The 26007-nt window shown below is 34.3% G+C and overlaps 1 protein-coding gene and 1 long non-coding RNA gene across 3 annotated transcripts in view; one reads left to right on the top strand and one right to left on the bottom strand.

Moving 5' to 3' along the window:
* The window catches only part of FAT4 (FAT atypical cadherin 4), a 163519-nt gene that overhangs the window by 102524 nt on the left and 34988 nt on the right, over positions 1-26007 (bottom strand). The gene's annotated exons all lie outside the window — the stretch shown is intronic.
* On the top strand, positions 19395-25194 carry LOC146400964 (uncharacterized). Its single transcript, XR_014813084.1, has 3 exons — positions 19395-21805; positions 22169-22399; positions 22541-25194. It is a non-coding gene; the product is annotated as an uncharacterized LOC146400964 (long non-coding RNA).

Raw genomic sequence — 26007 nt, forward strand, 5'->3', positions numbered from 1 at the left:
ATTCACTATAATATACGCAACCAGTAATGCATCTGTAACTATGGTGCAGAGTAAGTATTTTTTTTTAACATGGAAAAAGCTATATTTCTATCTATGAATTTTTTTAAATATAAGTGTTTTGAGTAGAGGAGCACCCATGTCTTATCCTGTAGGTTTCAATAGGCTGTTACAACCTTGTATGCCTGTAATATTCTGTCAGGTTTTCTGCTTAAGCAAACTGGTTATGAAAGAAACCAACAACACAGAATTTATACTCAATAGCCTACTACAGAGAAGAGTTGTGGGAATAAATGAACGAGGATTTCTCTACTTTAATGAATATTTTTAAAACATCTAACGTGTTTATATTTGCTGAACTAATATCAAAATCAACTAAAATGTCCTAATTGTGCTTTGGTTCATGAGGCTTTGCTGACATTTTTTAATCTATTTATTCACATTTAGAGTAGACTTTAATTTTTAGAAGTTCAGTACTCTGGAAAAACAAACATTAGCTATAAAAACCTAAAATTTAAAAGTTTAATTTGATTAACAACTTGTCTTTTAAAAAGTGCATGATCACTCAGAACACATGTTAGAAAAGAATAAACAACCACTCCAGCAGGGGTTAGTTAATAGTCATAAAATAATATATTAAAGAGTTCCTAGTGGTTTAGATTTAAGCAAATCTTATCAAAACCAAAATTAGCTTGTTTGGGGTCTAGTTTCAGAAATAATATTAATTGTAAGGCAAGAAATAATATTAATTAAAGGATGAAAAGCATAATCTGGAGTGGAAACAGTGCATGTTTAAATATGTAAACAAAGAAACTTTGTTAAAAAAAACTATAAATGTATTCCTTATACAAATGAGAAACCAATAAAAATTTTAAATTAAATGTGAGTTTCAATAAAATTAAAATTAATAGCAATAATTGTATAAGACAGATGTTTTGCTGAAAATAAGATCTCTATTAGCAGAGTGAGATTTGGCAAAGGTACCTCTACATTACCTGGGTTTTAATCTTGATGCTATTATCCAGGCACCTGCCACCTTTTCTAAGCCTCAGCTTCTTCATAAATAAATGAAGATTCCAAATGCAACAAGAATGAAGTTTTACATGATGTCAAACAAATATATAGTCAGCATATACTGATGATGACTATAAATCTAAGTAATTACTTATTAATTACTCATTACTTATTAAAACAAAAAGCTAACAAAAATTACACACTAAAATATTTTGTTAATAAAATCTTATAAATCATTTAAAAATACTAATTAAGTAGTTCCTTAAAAAGCTTTTACAGATGGCATCAAAAGTCAGGAAAATCTTTTGAGTCAAGTTACAAAGACATCTACTGGATAATGAAAACTACTGAACCCAAAGCAGAGATACAAAAAAAGCCTACCTACTTTCAGCATAGTGGTTTCTAATGAGGTGTACAAATTAGAATCACCAGACAGAATTTTTATAATACACACTTCCAGGCCCAAACCCCAGGGAACCCACTCATTAGGGCACCAAGAAGGTTGCCAAGCCTGAGTAAGTATAAAGAAAAATCATTCAGTCAAATGAAGGGAACACTCAGGCACATGCTCATTGGAGTTATGGTTGAAAAAAGATAGGTTATAAAACCTTCATTTCGGGGGATCTTTTTTTTATAGTAATAATTGCCTCAACCAAATATATACATGAGAAATAATTTATATGCTTTTCCAAATGTGTTTTGCTATTAAATTTTGAGCTAAAGGGGAGTGCCAGTGAAAACATTCTTGTTATAATTTTCAATTTTTTTTTCTATTCTTTTTTTTTTTTCTGTGCCTATGTCAGGCAGAAGTTCTGGGCCGGGGATCAGACCTGCAACATGGTAAAGACAATGCCAGATCCTTAACTACTAGGCCTCCAGGGAACTCCTATACTTTTAATTTAGAATAAAAAAATAAATAAAACTAAAATAAGGATCAAACTTTCCTTTGCTGATTTTATGAGTTACCAAATCACTAAGGCACAAAGGATAATTTCAAACTTTGCCACCAAGTGTTATGATTTTGCCTTTTCTTGAGTGATACAATTCTTTTAAAAACACTACAGAGTGTTAATTCATTTTGCACTAAAGATGATAAGATGTGTCTATGAATTTAATAACATAAAGTTCTTCCAAATATATGAGACAAATATCATACCTGAGAATTTTTGGATGACAACAAGCCTACATTGTTTCTCTAAGAGCTAATTTTACAAACAAATGTGTTATTTTTTTTGTAGTTTTATTTTTTTTTAATATTTTAAGAACTCATTTATTTTTTTATTTCCCCAACACATTATTTTTTTGTGCTGTACAGCATGGTAACCCAGTTACACTACATGTATACATTCTTTTTTCTCACATTATCATAAGTGACTAGACATAGTTCCCAGTGCTACACAGCAGGATCTCATTGCTAATCCATTCCAAAGGCAAAAGTCTGCATCTATTAACCCCAAGCTCCCAATCCATCCCATTCCCTCTCCCTCCCCCTTGGCAACCACAGGTCTATTCTCCAAGTCCATGATTTTCTTTTCTGTGGAAAGGTTCTTTTGTGCTGTATATTAGATTCCAAATATAAGTGATATCATATGGTCTTTATCTCTCTCTTTCTGACTTACTTTGCTCAGTATGAGAGTCTATAGTTCCATCCATGTTGCTTAAAAATACCTCAAGACAAATGATAATGAAGACACAACCACTCAAAATCTATGGGATGCCGCAAAAGCAGTGCTCAGAGGGAAGTTCAGAACAATACAGGCCTTTCTCAAAAAAGAAGAAAAATCTCAAATTGACCACTTAACCCACCACCTAAATGAATTAGAAAGAGAACAAATTTGACAACCTAGAAGATATGGACAGCTTTCTAGAGACTTACAGCCTGCCAAAACTGAATCAAGAAGAAACAGATCAACTAAACAGACCGATCACTAGAAATGAAATTGAATATGTCATAAAAACACTCCCTACAAATAAAAGTCCAGGACCAGATGGCTTCACAGATGAATTCTACCAAATATACAAAGAGGAACTTATACCCATCCTCCTTAAACTTTTTCAAAAGGTTGAAGAAGAAGGAACACTCCCAAAGACAATCGATGAAGCCACCGTCACCCTAATTCCAAAATGAGACAAAGATACCACCAAAAAACAAAACTATAGGCCAATACCTTTGATGAACATAGATGCAAAAATTCTTAACAAAATTTTAGCCAACATATGAAAAAGATCAGACAACATGACCAGGTGAGATTCATCCCAGGTTCACAAGGATGGTTCAACATACGCAAATCAATAAACATCATATAGCACATTCACAAAAGAAAAGTCAAAAACCACATGATCATCTCAATAGATGCAGAGAAAGCATTTGACAATGTCCGACACCCATTCATGATCAAAACTCTTACCAAAGTGGGTATAGAGGGAACATACCTTAACATAATCAAAGCCATTTATGACAAACCCACAGCAAATATAATACTCAATGGAGAAAAGCTGAAAGCCTTCCCACTAAAATCTGGAACAAGACAAGGACGTCCACTCTCACCACTGTTATTCAACATAGTATTGGAAGTCCTAGCCACAGCAATCAGACAAAAGAAATAAAAGGCATCCAAATAGGAAGAGAAGAGGTAAAGCTGTCCCCGTATGCAGATGACATGATAATATATATAGAAAACCCTAAGGGCTCAACCCAAAAAAACTACTTGAATTGATCAACAAATTCAGCAAAGTAGCAGGATATAAGATTAACATTCAGAAATCAGTTACATTTCTTTTTTTAATTTTTTAAATTTTTTAAAATTTATTTATTTTTTTGAATGCTCCAATGGATTTTAATTATTTTTTTAACTTATTTTTTTTGTTATTTCCCCCGACACACTTTTTTTTTTTTTCACTGTACAGCATGGGGACCCAGTTACATATACATGTATACATAATTTTTTCTCCCATGCTGCATTGTAAGTATCTAGACATAGTTTTCAGTGCTACACAGCAGGATATCATTGTAAATCCATTCCATGAGCAATAGTTTGCATCTGTTGACCCCAAACTCCCAATCCCTCCCACTCTGTCCCCCTCCCCCCAGGCAACCACAAGTCTATTCTCTAAGTCCGGGATTTTCTCTTCTGTGGAAACATTCATTTGTGCTCTATATTAGATACCAGATATGAGAGATACCATATGGTATTTGTCTTTCTCTGACTTATTTCACTCAGTATGAGAGTCTCTAGTTCCACTTCTGTATACTAACAACGAAATATTAGAAAAGAAACACAAAAATATAATACCTTTTCAAATTGTACCCCCAAAAATCAAATACCTGGGAATACACCTGACCAATGAGGTGAAAGACTTATATGCTGATAACTATAAAACATTAATCAAGGAAATTAAAGAAGATGTAAATAAATGAAAAGATAATCCATGCTCCTGGTTTGGAAAAATTAATATTGTAAAAATGGCCATACTACCCAAGGCAATCTACGCATTAAATGCAATCCCTATGAAATTACCCATGATATTTTTCACAGAACTAGAACAAACAACCCCAAAATTCATAAGGAACCACAAAAGACCCAGAATTGCCAAAGCAATTCTGAGGAACAAAAACCAAGCAGGAAGCATAACTCTCCCAGACTTCAGGCAATATTACAAAGCTACAGTCCTCAAGACAGTGTGGTACTGGTACCAAAACAGACGTACAGACCAATGGAACAGAATAGAGAATGCAGAAATAAACCCAGACACCTGTGGTCAATTAATCTTTGACAAAGGAGGCAAGAACATAAAATAGGAATGTGTTATTTTAATCAACTATTTGCATGCTTCTGGGAATCTATATCCAAATACTTTAATGACTCCTTATATTTTTGCACACTATTCCATCTGCATTTAGCTAGGGTTATCTAGCTCCCTCTGCTATGCCCATATATCCATGAAGTGGTTTATTCAGCAAGTACTGATAGAATGCTACCACTGCACCTTTTGTTGGGATAGATCTTCTTGAACAAGCAAAACAGAAAATAATAGTCAATCTGGACAGATTGTGAATATACTAAAAAAACAGTGAATTTTACCCTGTAAAAGGATGAATTTATGATAGGTGAATTATATCATTCTAAAGTTCTTGAAAAACAGGTAGGAGGCCTATGAAATCAGTAGATCTATAGAATAAGGAAGTAAGGCTTATTCCATATAATTTCTTTGTACTGAAGCCAATCAAGATGGCTCTTTATAGATGGCACCTTCCTTTCTGAGTTTTTCAAAGAATTTTTTTCGTAATTTGTTATGGAATACTGTCAAGATCACCAAATTACACTGATGCTTCGAAGTTCTGGAAACAGGGGCTTATGTGACTCTACATTTACTATCCTTTCATTACACTCAGCTTCACTACAAATAAAGATGCAAGAGAAACATGTGGAGAATGCTGGAGCCACCACTACACTCACTCACTCACAATGAAATAACAGTGATTTCATAGAATTTTAGAATTGGAAAAGACTTTAGATATCATCTTCTTTGAGAGCTTTGAATAAAGAATTCCAGGCCAAAGAGTTACAGTGGTATTCCTAATTTCAGGGTTAGTAGAGATCTGTGATGAGAAATGAGATTTTTCCTAACATGTCAAAGTTTAACAAATATGCCATTTGTCCTATTCATTTAAAGTGGAAAAAAAAAGTCTGAAATAGAATGCATATAGTTCTCATTATTTTCTAATACATTGTTATCTTCATCTAGATGCTATTTGAAATTAGATTTTTTTTTAATTTTATTTTTAGGGCCACATGTATGGCATATGGAAGTTCCCTGGCTAGGGGCTGAATTAGAGCTATAGCCTACCCACAGCCACAGAAACACAGGATCCAACCCACATCTGCAACCTACACCACAGCTCCCAGCAATGCCAGATCCTTAACCCACCAAGCAAGGCCAGGGATTGAACCCATGTCCTCATGGATCCTAGTCAGATTCCTTACTGCTGAGCCACGATGGGAACTCCTGAAATTAGATATTAAATAAGGGTTGTTTCTTGCCCTTTGCTTACTTCTAAAGGTTGACATGGGTGCTATTAATGGGTTTAAACCCTGGATTTATCATTTTTATCTGGATGGCCATAGAAAATTATTTAACCTGCATGTGCCCCTGTTTCTTCATCAGTAAATTTGATATAATAAAAGTACCACATTCAATGGGTTGTTGTGATGATTAAATGAGATAAAGTGTTCAGAGCACGTAAAACAGTCTGACACACATGTAGTGCTCACTGAGAAAGCTGATGCTAGTGCTAGTTTTGAATAGTACCCTGCTGAATTGTTTACAAGCAACAGAACTCAAAAATTCAGTACACACATAAATATAGATCCTAGTTATAGAAAAAAAGCTTAAGTTATTAGAAGGAACACATTTTAAGTTCACAGTAAGAAACGTCAACCGTTTTAGAGATCTGATCCTTATTTGGATCTCTTCTTCGATGGGACTTTGTGAGAACAATTAAGATATCAAGACTAAAAAGAAACTGTAAGCAAAATACTCCTCATGTTGACTTACTTCAAATATGTGAAGCCACAACATTGTAATTTTTAACTGTCATTTGAATGTCACTCTTCTGATTTGAACAAGTCACTGAATTATCATTATTTCACTAAAACAGACTTAATAACAGACTTAAGTCACATAATACTATAATTTTAACACAAATATCAAAACACATTATACATTTGTAATTTTTTTAGGAAAAAGGGCGCTCAATTATTTATACCAGCTATGAAACAAAATATTTTTATTCTCCAACAGTATATCCCTAATCTCTATGTATGCCAGGCATTATGTAGAGAGTGAGAATAACCCATTGCATGGTTTAGTGCTTTACAGTGTAAGAAGTTTCTCACATAGTATCACACACAGCCACTTCGGGAAATGGTACTTTCCATACTTTTTAGAGTTTCTGTCAGAAAGCAATGAAAAAATACATGAAAGTTTAATAGCTTTTGGCTATAGCAATAATACTGTAAAATACAATCACATCTATATTTTACAGATGAGAAAACTAAGTCAGAGAGAAATTAACTGATTTATATAGTTGTGGCATGACTAAATCTAGCTTCTCTGTTTCCAGATCTGCTGTGGATTCTATTGCCCCATACCTGCCTTCTTTAAGGATCATATAATATTAAAACTCAACACATACAATAGCAAAAGATAAAAGCAATCCAAATACCCAACGAAAGAGGAATGGATAAACAAAATGTGATATACATATATATGTGTGTAATGTATACACACACACACACATATATACAAACACATACACAATAGAATATTACTCAGCCTTAAAAACGAAGGTGTTTGGACACATTCCCCTAGATAGATGAAACTTAAAGACACTATATTAAGTGAAATAAGCCAATCACAGAAAGACATTGATTTTATGATTCTACTTATATAACTTACCTAAAGTAGTCAGGTTCATGGAGATAGGAAAGAAAACAGTGGTTGCCAGGAGTTAGGAGGTGGAAGAAATGGAGAATTAGGATTTAACAGACTGAGATTTTTAGTTTGGGAAGATGAAGAAGTTCTGGAGGTGGATGATGGTGACAGACTTGCACACTTAAAAATGGTTAAAGGTAAATTTAGTGTTATATATATTTTATCAGAATTTTAAAAAACCCTCAATATTATGATCAAATATTTTGACCATTTAATTAAACAATAGAATGAATTAATTAATATAGGTGATAGTAATCTCCAATTACTGCAGGAAATTTCAGCATTCTTCTTGGTCTTTTTTGATTGTACAATTGTTCCTGATCCCTTAAAAAATATGTTTATAATATTTAAAATATTACATTTAGGTAAGGATTCTGTTGATTTTTATGTTATTTACCTGAAATCATATCTCACTTATGCCCTCCAACCATAGCATATGCATATCAGATATCTGATGTGCATTTATTTTAATGGAAAAGCAAAGGGCTGATATCAATTAATCTAACATAAGGAGACACACATATCATACATGAAAAATAGAATTCAAAGTATATAATATGATTCTTTCTTGGCATATTTATTCTTAAAGTATTCTAAAATTGTGTGGTGCCAAAAGCAATATTTTTTTTTCATCCCTTCGCCAAAGTGAAACTTGACCACTGAAGTCTAAAGGATGTACAGTGAAAAGGCACAAATAGATGATACTTTAAATTCACTCAAGAACATTTGGGGCTATGCAAGCATGGAGAACATGATTACCTTAAAAACTACAGTTTCCAGAAATTCTCATAAGAATTCCTCAGCAGGCATTTGGCTAGAATCCAACTTTCTCTTTTTCTCAAAAAAACAACAACAAAAAAAACCCAAGCTTTTGGATATTTTCCTATCTTGACATTTTAGAGAGATCTAAGGCATTGCCAAATGTCATGTGTGCATGTGGTATTTTTTTAATCATACTTAAAAAAATCATAATTTGCATTCAGTTTTGAGTTGCAGAATCAGGGAAGTCTTAAATTCAATGGAAAGAGTTAACTTTTTTTTTTTATCCAATACCACATATATATATCCTAACTAGAGAAATATCACAGACTTCCTGGCTTCCCTCCAAAGACCCTACCAGTCAGGCTTATTGGCTCAATTCCCATTCTACTCTAAAACGTCCTTTTAGTTTGCTTTTCTTTGTCTTTTTCATATTTTAACTGCATAAATTGTTTACTATGAATGCTATGGCACTTCCCTTCAAGCGATTCAGATAAAAAACACAGCTATTTAATAATAACTAAGTCATAGTGGAAAAAACGACTTTCTCAATCATACACTTTATTTCTCCAAAACCACACTCACTCTCTACACATCAGGATTTGCACTTGAATCTGTTCAAGCTCTTCTGCCACAGTGAAAGGCCATTTCAAGATCCTCTATAGTCTTTGCCAAAGTTTCTGTCTATAAATACTTAACACTTCATACTGGCTCCAGAAAAATAATTTCCAAACTAGTGACAAATACTAAATTGACTGTTTAGAAAGCCCTATAAAACCTAAAACAGAAGGGGAAAGAACTGGACTGGCAGATTTAGTGAGTTCTACACCATCAGGTAGGAAATTGCCTTTTCCTCCTTTGTTCATTATATGGACCTACCTGAGACAGGGTGGAATTTAAACACACACACACACACACATAATTTCTCTCTTTAAAATTATAGTAGAGTTGGTGGCAAAATCACCAAGCCCAATTTTGTATATTCCTTATGTGTTCCTTAAAGAAAGATGAATACTAGAGATGTCTGAATATCAATGGTAATGGTCACACTTGATTTCCATACAGAAAACCTTTCTCATTTCAACCATCTTTTATTACACTCTACTCTCTTTAAACAACTAAATACCTTTTTTTTTTCTCTTTAGAGCCACACCTGTGGCATATGGAAGACCCCAGGTTAGGGGTCAAATCAGAGCTGCATCTGCAACCTGCACCACAGCCACAGCAACGCCACATACTTAATCTACTGATCAAGACCAGGGATCAAACCAGCTTGCTCACAGAGACGACACTGGGTCCTTACCCTGCTGAACCACAACAGGAACACCTAAGTAAGTTCTTACTTGTCTATGACATGTGTTTTTAAAACTAGTTTATAGAGTAATTCCTCAACCTGATATTTAAGCTGAGTATTTTTTTTAATTTCAGCTTTATTGAGATACAATTGACATCTAAAATTCTAAGATATTTAAAGGATAATTGGTAGTGATTTGAGGTATGTATACATTGTGAAAGGATTCCCTGCCTAATTAATTAATGTCTATCTCACATGTTTACCTTTTTGGTTTTGATAAGAACATATAAGTTTTACTCTCTTAGTAAATTTTAATTCTATGATACAGTCTTATCAACTATAGTTTCCATGTTTCACATTGAATCTTCAGACCTTATTCATCTTATAGTTTGTACAATTTCACCAACTTGTCCTTATTCTCCCCATTCTCCAGCCCCTGGCAACCACTTTTCTACTCTCTGATTCTGAATTTGTAAATATTATGTACATTTCAATAGATATTTAAAATGTCTATTAGATATCTATGTGTACTTAAATATGAAGTTACATATTTTTTGTATACCCCACTGTCCTCAGCATATTAGTAGGTCTTCAAACCATATGCAAAACTCTTATGTTGCTGGATAAGAGTACAGTCTTTGGAACCAGAATAATTGGGTTTAAATCTGACAGTTACCTATTACATGACCTTGCCATAGACACATTATAACCTTGCTGGTCCTCAATTTCTTCATCCGTTAAATGTGATAGTATAAATAAATGTCTTACAGATTTTTTATAACAATTAAATGGTTTAACACATGTGAAATATTTGGAAAAAAAGGTCTGGTAAATACTGATTCCTAGCTGTATCAAAATTCACTTCAAATCAATTCTACCTGAAAGAATTATGAAACATAAACACGATCAAATCAATAACTGGATGAAAGCTCTTCAGTGGCTTCTGTTTTTGGTACGAGAAACATCCAGCTTTTAACCTGGCTTCTGAAGTTCTTCACACTCACACCAGAATAATTCCCCAGGCTCATCTTTCACCTTCCTTTCAGCTCTGTCAGTTCAATAAACTTCCCTTTTTGGTTACTCAGAGTTGTACTCTCTCCACCTCAGAGCATTTATGCATGGTATTCCTTTTGCTTGGAACACTGCCTCATAACCACTGAACTTGGCCTAATTAATTTCAAGTGATCCTTCAAGCCACAGTGTAAATATCACTTCCACAGTGACTCTTTCAGTGATCCATAGTTTAGTTTTACTTCCCTTCCAATATTTTTTAAAGTGCCCTATTTTCCTATCACATATTCATCGTGATGTATTTAAATACCTTATTAACAACTGTTTTTATCAATGAAAAGAGTTAACTTGATGTGGCTCTAGGGCTAAATTTCTAGGTAGAAATCCAGCAATTAGAATTTGATGCTCTTGATGTAAAGAAAGAGAGGTAAAGAGTGACCAATATAAACGTGACAGTTGACACTATGAGATTTCTAATGAGACACTGTTGAGAGAGAGGAGGGGAAGTCAAAGGAAGGGTCTTTGAAAAACCTCCATTTAATTTGTAGTAAGAGAAAGGGGAGAAAGAAAGAGGGGGAGAGGGAGAGAGAATATAAATGAAAAAAAAGAGAAAGAAAATGAAAAAAAAAAAAAAACAAATAAAAAGCAAGTTTAAATTTAACTAAAGTAATAGGATGACCGTAAAACTGGAGGACCCCCTCCCAGCCTATCACTCTAAAACAAGGAACAAATTAGAAGAAATTATAGTTAAATATAACTGTTACAAAACTACTTACAAGGTGCATTTATTTTATTTTTTCAAACTAAATTATATATATATATATATATATATATACACACACACAATTTCATTAATACATTGCTTTAGTGCAGCTGAAAACATGACAAATAGATATAAATTATATTTCTTTAAAAGTACACATTTATCGAACCTATCTACAAAACAGAAACAGATTCACAGACATAGAGACAACTTGTGGTTGCCAAGAGGTGGGGATGGGCAGTGGAATGGATACAGAGAGTTTGGGTTTAGTAGGTGCAAACTAGTACATTTAGAATGGATAAGCAATGACATCCTACTGTATACACAGGGAACTATATCCATCTCTTTAGATAGACCATGATGGAAGATGATATAGGAAAAAAGACTATGTATCATATATATATATCATATATATCATATATATGACATCACATATATGTCATGATGTGTATATATATATATATCATATATATGACATTATATATATGTCATGATGTGTATATATATATGACATATCCTATATATGTCACTTTTCTGTACAGCACAAATTGGCACATTGTAAATCAACTATAATAAAAAATGTTTTAGAAAAAAAGTATGAATTTATTCCTATGTTTCTACATCCCTGTTATATATGTAAATACATTATAGACATTTACATATAATTTGTACTGCCCAGCATTTCAATTACTGTAATTAAATTTAGTTTAATTATTTGTCTTATTTATTTATTTTATTTCACCAATACATTATTTTTTTTCTACTGTACAGTATGGTGACCCAGTTACACATACATGTATACATTCTTTTTTCTCACATTATCATGCTCCATCATAAGTGACTAGACATAGTTCCCAATGCTACACATGTGTCTTATTTATTTTTAACTGAAGGAGAAACTTATTTTTGTTTTATTGAAGGACTTTTTTTCTAATGATCTCCAAGAGTTTCACAATCTTTATATAAACCATCCAATTAATGCTAAGCTAGAAAAAAAGACTATCTTCTCTTTTGACTTGATCATAGTAGCTGCATCCATTCCCATGGACTTTAAATACTATATATTTAATAGAAGTTTTGCTGTACTTAGCCTTCTTTCACTTGACAAAGTTCTCTGCTCTAAGAATATGTAATTCAATAAGTTATCGTCTATCAATAGTAATTTTAGATGTTTGACTAATAAATTCATATTGTATTCAACCATGTAATAAAGGTCAAATAGTAAATCTGTTCATTGCCACATATGTTCATAAACTGAAGGGTTCCTCTTACTGATTCTTCACTTTCATATTTTGGAAACTTTATCCCTTTTACCCTTCTTATCAAAAGGGAGGAATCATTTCTCTTCACCAGACTTCATAAAATATTTCTTAACCTTGTCATAAGATATCTCTACTTATTATTTCAAACAGTATCTTTCAATATGCCCAGATTCTCAGAATATTATGCTGGGAAAGACCGGATGCTTGCTCTCAAAGAGTTTGACTCTGTCTTCTTGAAAAGAGACTGCATTGCCCCATGGAGTAAAGAAAGCGGAAAAAAAAAATGCATATGTGAGCACACACACACACATTTTCTCTCTCTCTCTTAATCAGTAACCTTGGTAATAGAGGAGGTAGTATCATGGAATAACAATGTAAGGAAATGGAAACGGTATTATCAGCAAGTCATAAATCTAGTGTGGTTCCACAACCAAGAGCTTCTAGTGAGAGATTGGAATTTTTTTTAATTAAGATTTTTATTTTTTCCATTATAGTTGATTTACAGTATTCTGTCAACTTCTATTGTACAGCAAAGTGACCTAGTCATACATATATATGCTCTTTTTCTCACATTATCCTCCATCATATTCCATCACAAGTGACTAGATATAGTTCCCTGTGCTGTACAGCAGGATCTCATTGATTGGAATTTAACAACAATTGGATGTCATAAAACTGCAAGGTTCACCCCTGGTGAGACAGGAATAAAGTAGAATGTAAAACTCAAAATAAACAGAGCAACGTTCTACTACCCTGGCAGTTTCAATCTGGTTTGAACCCAACAGTTCTTTTCTTCCACTTTTTGTGGAGGTCCCTGTGCTTCATCAAGGACTAAAGTTCATCCCACTGAATCCTGGATGTGCACATGAGCATAAATGAATGGAACTCATAACTGAAGTATGATGTAGAAAGATAGGCGATCAGCAACAATTACAGGGAAGAAAATGACCACTTGTCTATATAGACATTCTGGCTTCCCACAGCATCTCTCCTACTTTATTTCCCTATTCTGTAATTGCAAAAGCCTGGTCAGACAGTGCTAACCTTGTCCGATCCTGCTCTACAAACCTAGTGAATAACCCCTTTTCTTTGTAGATTTTGTGGCTTACAATTCCCAAACCTTTTGCAAATCTCACTAATTTACAATCAATTGTTAAATTGTCTGTCCTCCATATTAAGATGAAATTGATGTATTTTTTATCATCTAACATGGTCTCTTGATCAAGGTAGCAGGTTTTGAATGAATATTTGTAAGATCACTTAGCATCATTGCCTGCACACCATCCTAGGTTTAAAACAATGACTAGATTTTCCAAGCATCTCTTGGGCATGTATGTCCCTACTCCATCACTAACTATTGAAAATGCATCATTTTTCGTTTACTCTGCCAAATCCCACCTCCCTCACGATGCCTTCCAGGTTACCACAGTTTTATGGATCTCATTCCCTCTTTTTCCCTCTGCACCTTGTTGTATTTCTTTCACTGTACCTGTTATACTGAGGTTATGCATATGTGTAACTGCTTTATATGCTCAGCTAATAATTGACTAAAACCCCAAAGAACAGAGATACTTCTTTTATTATCTTTGAATTCCCTCCAACATCTATCACAGTACCTCTGCAAGACAGTTGAGATCTAATACATATTCATTACAGCTAATTGATTTGAACTTTACCCCAGAGAGAAAAAATTGCAATATTTAGCCACAGAGTAACTAGCAATTCGACATTGAATTTAATGAAAAGTACTCAAAACAATATGCATTATTATATTTATATCCATAAATATTTATCCTAGAATTAAGCAAAACCACATTTTAAATGTTTATTATCTTCAGTAAAAGTTAAAATTTTAATGCAATAAAGATGGCTGTGCCTCCCACATTATATCTCTGATCAATCCCTCTCCTGTAAATGTATGTTGAGTTTTGTGGGCGTATTCAAGGGTATAACTACAATGAAGTGTCTGTGTATTGCTGTTCAATATAAACAGTATAGGTGCATTATCATTGTTCTTGAGCTGGTCAGCCTCCCCTACCAGTGTGTGAATTCCTGGAGGACAGTACCTGTTTATTCAGGTCCTTGGACATAATAGGCTTGAATAAATAATTCTTTTTTTTTTTTTTTCTCCTGAGCCTCTCCCGCGGCATATGGAGGTTCCCAGGCTAGGGGTCTAATCAGAGCTGTAGCCACCTGCCTATGCCGCAGCCACAGCAATGCGGGATCTGAGCCGCATCTACGACCTACACCACAGCTCACAGCAACGCCGGATCCTTAACCCACTGAGCAAGGCCAGGGACCAAACCCGCAACCTCATGGTTCCTAGTCAGATTTGTTAACCACTGTGCCACGACGGGAACTCCACTGAATAAATAACTCTTGAATTAGCTAATTGTTTGAGAAATAATGACTTAGCAGAGGGGTTATACTTTGGGAGAAATAATAATATGTGAATCTAGGTACAACTTGTATTTGTTATATAACTGTATCCTCTTTATAAATCTAAGAGGGAATTGGCTATCAAATCATGAAAGTAGGATAAGAAACCAGTCATTATGACTCCAGATCTCTTAAATGCTTAGGAAATAAGGGAGGAGTCAGTAATTCCTAGGGTGACAGAAAGTGCTGGTACTGGTGATGCCTTAAGGAGAAACATGAAGGCATAAGAGAGCTTTTTGAATGGTAGACGGTTAGCAGAAAAGAATAAAAGTTAAGCTGAATTTGAGTGGGAAACTGAGGGAAAGGTGATGGCAGGAGGGAGAGAAAGGCAGGGCTTTAGGACACTCAAAATTTAGGTTATTGTGTTTCCAAGGAAAAATCCACCTAGGAATATGTGGGTGAGTGGATTCCAGGGGAGAGTCAATAAGTAGTGTTTTCAGTGAAAGGTTAAGAATCGCAAACTTTGGAATTATTTCTCCCCAGAGACCCAGGCGAGGGCTCATGGGTAGAAGAAAGATAAACAGATGAGAAAATAAAACAACACACAAACATAGGCAAAACGTAAGGGCATTCATTCCCTGAATGCTAATAACTGTCATGTTTCAACATTAACTTATATGCAAATATGATTTTTCTCTGACAATTACTCTCCAGTATCTCAGTTTTTCCTTTGAAGTCTCTATTTCCCTTTGCATTACTATACTCATACCAACAAGAAGGCACATGCTTTGTTTTAAAAGGAAAATTGGACAACAGAATTATAATGATCTCATAAATAATTATAGTTTCAGGACTGATAAAACTTTTACTACTCATTAGTTGATTCACTGTGGGATGACATGACAAGCTACAGTGAAATAAATTATTTGCATTGAAAAATCTGTACTGTCTTAAAAATATCTCATTTAGCAAAGATGTATGAACTCAGTATATTTGGCACATATGTTTATTGGCTTTCAGCATGTATTGCCAGTTGAGTGTTTTAATACAGATAACTCATTTATTAGGAAAACAATGATATTCCTAAAATCAAGGGTATTTAATAAATACCCTAAATCACTACAGTAAGAAAAATTTTCATTTGACCTTAATAACCTTGAGTTAGTCACCTCCACCTATCTATGATATTTTGCTCATCAGGAAAATGGAAAGAATAATGGTACCCGCCTTACAGGACTGCTGGGGGCATTAAATGTGTTACTTACTATGTGCCAACATGTGGCGACAGAACCTGGTAGATGATGTGTGTATAGATGTTTGTGCCACTGCTTCTATTGTTTGTTGAACACTTAACTTCTAAGTGTGATCATAAACTTCATATGGACCAATCAACTACAGTGATTATTACTCATGCACAATTAACAAGGTAATTAATTCTAAATGAAACAATAGTAAAATAATCACACTGCCTAGAATGAACAAGTTTATATGACATAGAATACCCAGAATGTGGGGTCTACACAAAGGACAATGTACATGGCCTTACTTTTCACTTTTAGTGACCTTCCTTCTTGTAACGGAATATTTGGCTCCTAAAGCTATAACCCACACTAAGTCCTCACAAAAGATGGAAAATATGAATCTAAATGGTAATTCAAAGTCATATATCTCACAGTATAACAGACGATTTCTCTATAGTAAGTCCCAGCTATATTCAAAATGAAGATGTAAAATTAAACATAACTATTTTAAAGGAGAAAAAGGGCTAATGTTAGTCCACCAAAGTTCTATTTACTTCTTTCCTAACTACATGCTTACAATAATGATGGGGTTTTTCCCCCTTGCTGGCTTACTTAAAAGAATTTTAGTTGGATTTATATATTTAAAGATTAAATACAAAAGAAACTAATACCAGAGGGCAAAAGAAATAATCTTAGAGCTCGATGAAGCAATTAGCTATTCCTTTCATAAGCGAAGGTGAAGGGATATATGGCCCGGTTCATTAATCAATAGGTTTTGACAAACAATGTTGAGAGGTTCTCTGAGGCTATTCCATGTGATGAACAAGAGAGTCTCTGTAAATGACAGCCCCCCAGGAGGGAGGTCTGAGCTCTGTGTAAAAATCCCTTGATTCAAACATAACCATAGAGCACATGCCAGCAGTGTTCAACAATTCATGCTTTAGCTGTTACACTTCAAATCTGAGCTGCAATGAGATAAAATATTTTGTTTTTTGTCAGTGAAAGGAGTAAAATCCACAAGAATGAACAGTAAAATAACATCTCCTAGGTCTTTGTGTGAAAGCTTAATGTGATCAAATATAGCTGAAATGTTCAATATAGTTCACTTAGTTAAGTGCTAGTGGGCATATTGGTAAAATAATTTCTATCAAAATTCTATTTGATTCCTTTGTATTTTTATTATTACTTACAGGTCCAAAATTGTCTGGGTTAAAATATAAATCTATCCCAGATCTTGTTTTATAGGTCCTTTTTTGCACTATAGGAATCCATACCAATTCAAGTGAGCAACTGACTTTTTATTATAGATCAAGAGATTGCACATCTGCCTAAAGTCATAAAAACTGGAATCAAAAATATTTTATTCAGACTATTTACACCCTAGAAACAAATTTAGCATTTTACTCTGTGATCCACTTGTGACACCTGAGAGGTTTTAATGTTTCTCTTTTTTTTTTTAACTGATGCTCAAAAACAATGTTTTTTTACCCTTGAGCACACTGATGATCAATTATTCCATTTATTTGAATATTGCTTTATATTGCATTTTATATAATACATCATATGATGTATTCACTTTTTATTCTATTCATTCATCATGAGTGCCATATGCTTCTGTAAGAGTTGACAATGGAAGATGTTGGTGTTGGTATGAGTAGTTATAGAGAGATTACAAGACAGAAGAAATGCAAAGACATAGTCACACCCTCAGGGAATTTAATTGTCATTTTTTAGATTCATGAACCTGCAACATGGAACTATTAAAGATCGAATGCAATGACCTACCATCTATCTTTGGTGAATGGCTTTCATTTGTATGTGTATTATATTAGAATAAATTTATAAAACATTCTCTAATTCAATTATATCTTACTTATATTATCTGGTCTTATCACTTGCATTATATAGATACTTTTAAAAATAATTCTCAGCTAGGACTTTCCCAAATATGTAAACATGGCTCATGACCTGTGAAAGGGCAAAAATTGGATCTACAATTTTAAAGCAGAACATTCTTACTATAATGATCTTCTACATAAGTAGAAGACTTTTCATATCCCTTTAATGAATCAGATAAAAAACCATTCAGATTGTGTATGTAGATACCAATCTGTTACATATTAGTTCAAGTATCTGTTTAAAATAAATATTGATTCAGACGTGCAATAAATTCATAAACAGCACTTCTCAACATCTACTTTGAAGACAAATTACCCAGGGAGGTAAAGATGTCAGTCCCTTTATCACAGATCCAATTTTAAGACATGTCAAGGAATAAAAATGTATGACTCGTAGGCAACTTTGCTCTTCTCAAGCTGAGGAATGCAAGCCAGGGTGTACTATTATTGTTAGACTACAAAGATAAGACCACCCTGAGTGGCTCGTGTGAACACTGTCACAGCTGCTTCTTTTCTCTTTGAAATCATTCAAAGTGATGCATGAGGAGGAGGCTGCTTTTATCAGCCTCCCACTTGGGGTCTGTTTAGCCCACTGAGGAAAATACTTGTGATACACTGCTGACAGAAAACAAAACATGATCCAAACAGCAGGGCTGCTACTCGCAGGATATTATTATGTCAATCAAGAGATGCAGCTGTGGTAGAGAAAATCCTCTAACACAAATATAGCTGGGGGGAGGAAGAGACTATTTGTGCTTCTATATAGCAGTGTTAGAAAAATTGTCAATGGCCCTGCAGCAAGAAGGTCTGTATTTTAAAGAAATCCTGGAAATGACTGTCATTATCATCACCATTTTTATCATAAAATTTTCTCTCTCACACAAAGGAAAGCACCACATATCTCAATACACCTAAGTTCATCAATCAGTGGATAAAAAAAGATTGAACCACCATCTCCACATCACCAGAAACAGGTGAGATGAATATGTAAAATATTTTTCCTATAACATAAAAGGGATTATTATATGTGCAATACATAAATTACATCCTTTAATCTTTACAAAACACTAAATGTGTTTTCTTCATTCACAGATGAAAAAACTGAAGTTCACAAAAGTAACTTGACCAAGAGCATAAAGCTGGTAAAAATCTATTAAACTACATCTGTAATAATTTTCCCATCATACCATTACAACCTCAGGATCAATTTTTTTTTAATTTAACCAAATGCATCTGGAATCATATCTGGAATGTGTCTTGTAATGAGACAGATGAAAGGAATTTTTTTTTTGTATTTTGATATATTAAAATATGTGGAGGCTATCAATTTACTGAGAGTACCTTCCAAATATTGTTATAGCTAGCCAACTCTAGTAAATATTTCAGAAGCTGTTTAACTGTACAGGAAAGAAGTATGTTTTAGGATTAGAGGAAATTAATAAATGTATTTATAAATAATTTTCTTGGAAATCAATATTTCTTTTAAAAGATCTTTAACTTTCTTGTCATACGAAAGTCCTCTGAAACTAAATGGGATAAAAATATAAATTGCTGAGGAGTTCCTGTGGTAGCTCAGTGGTTAACGAATCCGACAAGGAATCATGAGGTTGTGGGTTCTATCCCTGGTCTCACCCAGTGGATTAAGGATGCGGTGTTGCCGTGAGCTGTGGTGTAGGTCACAGACACGGCTCGGATCGCACGCTGCTGTGGCTGTGGCGTAGACCGGCGGCTACAGCTCCGATTAGACCACTAGCCTGGGAACCTCCATATTTTGTGGGAGTGACCCTAGAAAAGGCAAAAAGACAAAAAAATACACACACACACACACACACACACACATATATATAAATTGCTGACACTATGCAGGAAATCCTTTGGAAAATGTGAAGTATCAAAATTATAAATAAATAGTGGCTATACTAAATTTCTTTATATGCATACCTGAATGGAAAAATATGTGGATCACAGAAAAGGCTGCCATGATATAAACACACACTTGAAGCCAAACTATTACACATTTCTCCCCAGTTCTTGAATCCAAGAATTCAGAAAGTCTTAGAAACCATTCTAAGAATACTGCCTTTAACAGTTCCTTTAGGACACCATGTTTGATCTAGGATCCTAATCAAGTTAAAAACTAAACTTTAAATTTATTTTCCTTCTAACTCAATTGTTCCAATTATTTTTATTAAACCCTGCATGGCTTTTTTGCTATTCTCCTATCTACCAGTCTTTGTTTCATTCTTTGATTTTCATTTTCCTATTGGATTTTAGACTTGACACTAATTTCCCAGCTATAGCCTTTAAGACTCTAGGTGCTGGTTTCATTTCTCTCCCTGAAATGGCTTTTTAGGCCCAAGAAGGGTAAATCCCATCACTGTTTCGTTTTTGCTTTTGTTTTTTTATGGCCATACCTATGGCATATGAAAGTTCCTGGGTCAGGCACTGAATCTGAGCTGCAGCTGCAACCTATGCTTCAGCTGTAGCAACGCAAGATATTTTAACCCACTGTGCCAGGCTGGGGATTGAACACAAGGCTCCACAGCAACTGGAGCTGCTGCAGTTGGATTCTTAACTGACTTTGCCACAGTGGGAACTCCTCCATTACTGTTTAAATTGGCCTAAGACTCTCTTACTTGGTTATGCTATTACTACACACTGAATAAGAAAAAAGAGTGAGGATTTGCTAAATATTTCATCAGCAAAGAAATAATCACAATCAATTTTAATGGATAACCATAATAAAAGGAATTTATGAGCAGAATTTTGAAAGTTGATTATATCTCTATGTACTTTAGGGTTCTAAAGTATCTTGGTTATTCTTTTCTGAATATGAATCAAAAATTACCCAAAAGCAAATAAAATATATATGTTGAGGGTTACAAATAGAAATGTTCATTAATTTAAAATCCCTTATAGGAGTTCCTATTGTGGCTCAGTGGTTAATGAATCTTGACTAGGAACCATGAGGTTGCAGGTTTGATCCCTGGCCTCGCTCAGTGGGTTAAGGAGCCAGCATTGCTGTGAGCTGAGGTGTAGACTCAGCTCAGATCCCACATTGATGTGGCTGTGGCAGTGGCACAGGCCTGTGGCTATAGCTCCAATTTGACCCCTAGCCTGGGAACCTCTGTATGCCGTGGGTATGGCCATAGAAAAATACAAAAAGACCAAATAAATAAAATAAAAAATAAATAAAATTCTTATAAATTTTTCCATTAATCCTAATGCTAGCTAATTAGAGAAAATGATCATTTATTTGCTCACTTAATACTTTTGAAACTATAGTGTAAAATCTTTAAAACCGCTTTAGTGATAGTGATTTATAGGATTTTTATAAAATATTGTAAGATGCAACGTAATTTTCTACACTTGTCTTTGAAACACAGATATCACTTTTTTAAAATGGCATATTTTCAGTATTTTTTCACCTTATGAATTACACTTTGGAAAGATTTATTGAATAACAACATCTATATCTATCTGTGATGATTAAAATTGAATTCAGTCTGAAGAAAGGAAGATTGATTATATAACATTTCTGAGATCTTTGGATCAATTCAGTTATGGCTTTTCAGAGTTCCCATTGTAACTCAATGGTAATGAACCCGACTACTATTCATGAGGATGCGGGTTCAATCACTGACCCCACTCAGTGGGTTAAGGATCTGGCATTGTCGTGAGCTGTGGTGTAGGTCACGGATGCAGCTCAGATGCAGTGTTGCTATCTATGGCTGTGGTGTAGGCTGGCAGCTGTAGCTCTAATTCAACCCCTAGCCTGGGACCTTCCATATGCCATGGGCCCTAAAAAGACAGAAAAAAAAAACAAAAACAAAAATTACGACTTTGCAAATTCTCAAACACTGCATTTCAATCAAAGCATATTTTACTTAGTCTTCATTGCAGTTTTTCAATCATTAAATGTTTTGCTCTTGGAGTTCCCATCATGGTGCAGTAGAAACGAATCCAACTAAGAACCATGAGGTTGTAGGTTCGATCCCTGGCCTCGCTCAGTGGGTTAAGGATCTGATCTGGTATTGCCGTGAGCTGTGGTGTAGGTCACAGACGTGGCTTGGAACTGACCTTGCTATGGCTATGGTGTAAGCCAGCAGCTGTTGCTCTGATTGGACCCCTAGCCTGGGAACCTCCACATGCTGTGGATGCGCCACTAATAAACAAACAAATAAATAAATAAATATTTTGCTCTAAAGAATAAAATGTATCAAATGTTCATTTTCATTTTTATTTTTATTTTTTGCTTTTTATGCCTGCACCTGCAGCATATAGAAGTCTCCAGGTTAGGGGTCTAATTGGAGCTATACCTGCCAGCTTACACCACAGTCACAGCAATGCCAGACTGAGCTGCATCTGTGACCCACACCACAGCTCATGGCAATGCCGGGTCCTTAACCCACTAAGCAAGGCCACAGATCAAACCCTCATCCTCATGGATCTTAGTTGGGTTTGTTAACCACTGAACCACTAAGGGAACTCCCTCAAATGTTCATTTATAAGTAAATATGTATGTGTGTGTAACTCATGTTACAGAAACAACAGACCTCCTTTGTAACACAATACCATCACTGAGGCTTTTTATTTAGTGATACATATATATATGTTATTTGACCCATTATCTTTCCAAATCTATGTAACCGTAAGCTGTATTAAAGCATTATTTTACTCTAAAGACATACTAATTTTTGCTTTTAAAGATAATATCAAGTCCTAGGCTAACAGATTGACAAAGGACAGTAAATGTGTTTTAAAAAGGATCACTTTAAAACACATTTATCTCACTTCTGGGCCAATTCCAATGGCATAAAATATCATTTTAAACTAAAAGGAAAACAATGAAAATTTTAATTTACATCATATTCTCAAACAATGTAAATGGACAAGTCAATAGTGGACAGATGTTGAGATGATGCCTAACAGGCAGTGAATAGTTTCTTTGTTTGTGATGAAGTAATGTTTTGGTGAAACTTCTGTAGACTATCATCACTAAATGCTGGCTGGTTTTCATTTTCAAATTATTGTACAACTGCTTGAATAAAGAAGTCATTCTAACTGAATGCCAAACTTTCTATAGAACTGAACATTTTCTTGAAAAATGAGATCAGCATTTAAAGCCTGTATTAGTCATTAAGAATGCACCTTTTGTGTCTTTGTAAATGTTTCATCCATCTGAAATTTCAGAAGGATTTGAAACATCTTCGAATTAGAATGGAATCATAATACCATACAGAAGAGGGCTAATTATGAATTAAAAACACGTTCATCAAAGGCCTATTATACGCAAAACAGTCTGCTGGGGACAGAGAAATACAGAAATAAACCATTTTTCTAATACGACCATTGCATCTAATAAAACTTATTATACTCTTATGGCTCATATAGTTGATGAGAGCTTTTTTTCCTTTAGCGCCAAGGTTATAGTGTATTGGAAAAGCATAAGAAAGCCCCCATTGCATTTCAGAAGAGGACAACATACATGTTGAACATACAAAGGAGAAGACTGGCAGAGCTCACAGAGGAAAGCACCACTGTCATTAGTTGCCCATATGGGGAAGTGATCTGAAAAACCACTCTTTGAAATCAGGGACCCCAAAATCCCACTTTAAAAATATCCTTACTTAACGAATGGAGTAGTTGAAAATACTGACAGATAGACATAAAAAGCAACAATTGAAAAAGAACTCTTTATTTAAGAGGAACAGTCAAGCAGAGGAGATGTACTTCCCAAATCTGTTGGCAACCTTCATGCTGGTACATTTTCAAACAAAACATTTAGTGATTTATTATTCTGTTCAAACTTTTTTGGGGTCATGAAAAATGAATTATTTTATTAAAAATAAATGTTAGGTAGAAGAAAACATTTGAAACAGTTAAACTTGGAGCTACTCTGGTTGAAATAATGAAGGGGGAGAGAAATACTGGTGACAAAGATTTGCCTGGCTCTTGCAGCTTCTTCATCTCTAGTTTGGAAATCACTGCATTAGGTGATCAATAGTGTTTCAAAAATATTTTAGTATAATAGTATCATTACTAGTAGAATTATACTATATATAAGAGCAGCACTTCAATGTATGAGTCATCAGAACTATTTCACGTTATACAAACTATGAAAAGTAAAGTAACAACTTTCTGCAACAACTTAAATTCCCTTATTAAAAATTTTATTAGAGAAAATGAGTTATACTAAAATAAAAGCAAAAGCTTAATATAGCTACTGTTCATTGAAATTTAGCAAAACTTTCCTTGAAAAAGTTGCATGCATTGTATGTTCATTGCAGCATTATTCATGATAGCCAAGACATGGAAACAACCTAAACGTCCATCAACAGATGAATGGATTAAGAAGATGTGTATGTATACACAATGGAATACTACTCAGCAATAAAAAGAACAAAATGATGCCATTTGCAGTGACACGGATGGAGCTAGAGACTCATACTAAGTGAAGTAAGTCAGAAAGAGAAAGACAAATACCATATGATACCACTTATAATGGAATCTAATATACGGAACAAATGAACTTTTCCACAGAAAAGAAACTCATGGACTTGGAGAATAGGGAGAATTGTGAATTCAAAAAGTTAGTCATTGGTCATGATCAAAAGGAAATTTGAGCAAATATTTCTAATGGTCACTAACCAATTTTGAAAAAAATCATAACAAAATTCTGCCCCCTCACTCATTGTGCACTTCAGGTCTATATATTAGCACAATCAAGTTTTTACCTGAAACACTAAAAAGCTGTGGCACCAACAAGAACTCTTGCATATACAACGAAATTGAAGTTATTCTGATAAAAAGTTAAATGTGAAGATTCATAATATTAAAGACTGGCTGAAACAAACAGTGTAACTAGAAAAATAGTTTCTTAACAAGACAACTGAGGATAACAAAAGAAAATGTATCACATTATTCATGATTTCTCAAAAATGTGAAATTCTGTTGTGCTCATCTATTTGTGACTAATACTGCTGGAACTAAAAGTTGCAAAATTCAATGAAAATAAAAAGCACAATGACCAAAATCAGCAGGAAATGAATGAATGTAGATACTGTATCAGCACTAGTTCTTGTGTTTCATCTGTACATTTTAATCCAAATCAAGGGCACCAAACTTTTGTTCATAAATATTTTGATCTTAAAATTAGAAATTCAGGATTTCCTGCCTTAGAATTTAAGTTCATTAAATACAAATAATGTAAAACAGAATTTAAAAAGTAAGGTTTACTCCAACCTGACCAATCAACCATATCATGTGATCACATGCAGATCCAGTAGGGCCAGCTGTGGTTGACTGCCAAGTGATGCAAGGTCTGGACTCACTAGTCTTCTACTGAGAAGTCAATATTCCGAGCCCCTAATCCAATAACACTAATAATAATACTAATGCTAATACTAATACTAATACCAATAATAGTTTAAGGGTCTTTTCATACCAAATTGTCACAGGAAAACATGATAAACCACCCTGACTTAAGGGTCAGGCATTCTTCAAGTTTAATGGACTGCCTGGCTGGGAAGGATGAATAGATAGCTCGGAAATCTTTCTGCTTAGTGTCTGTCCCTAGTAACATTAAATGGCTCGCTACCATTTCTGAGGAGAGAGTACTTTCAAGGAAATCAGCAGGAGTTCTGTAAACTTATTCTGTTTTACTATGGATGATAGCCAGGACCCATTTCTCCAAACTTGTAAGGATCCAAGCCTTCCTGGAGGCCAGCTCTGGGGACAAAGGTGCTTCTCCAAAGCTGTTATAGATAGGGACATTCGGACTGAATGAGAAACACATTAAACAAAAGCAAAAACTACCAACTCGAAACTGTGGCTATACAACACATACTTCCTTCCTAGTCTTTCACTGCTTACAAAGACCAAACTGGATTCT

This window comes from Sus scrofa, chromosome 8 (assembly GCF_054392235.1).
Source record: "Sus scrofa isolate SSC_HxYL_T2T_F1_AM1 chromosome 8, Sscrofa_HxYL_maternal_Yorkshire_Landrace_v2.0, whole genome shotgun sequence".
Lineage (NCBI taxonomy): Eukaryota > Metazoa > Chordata > Mammalia > Artiodactyla > Suidae > Sus > Sus scrofa.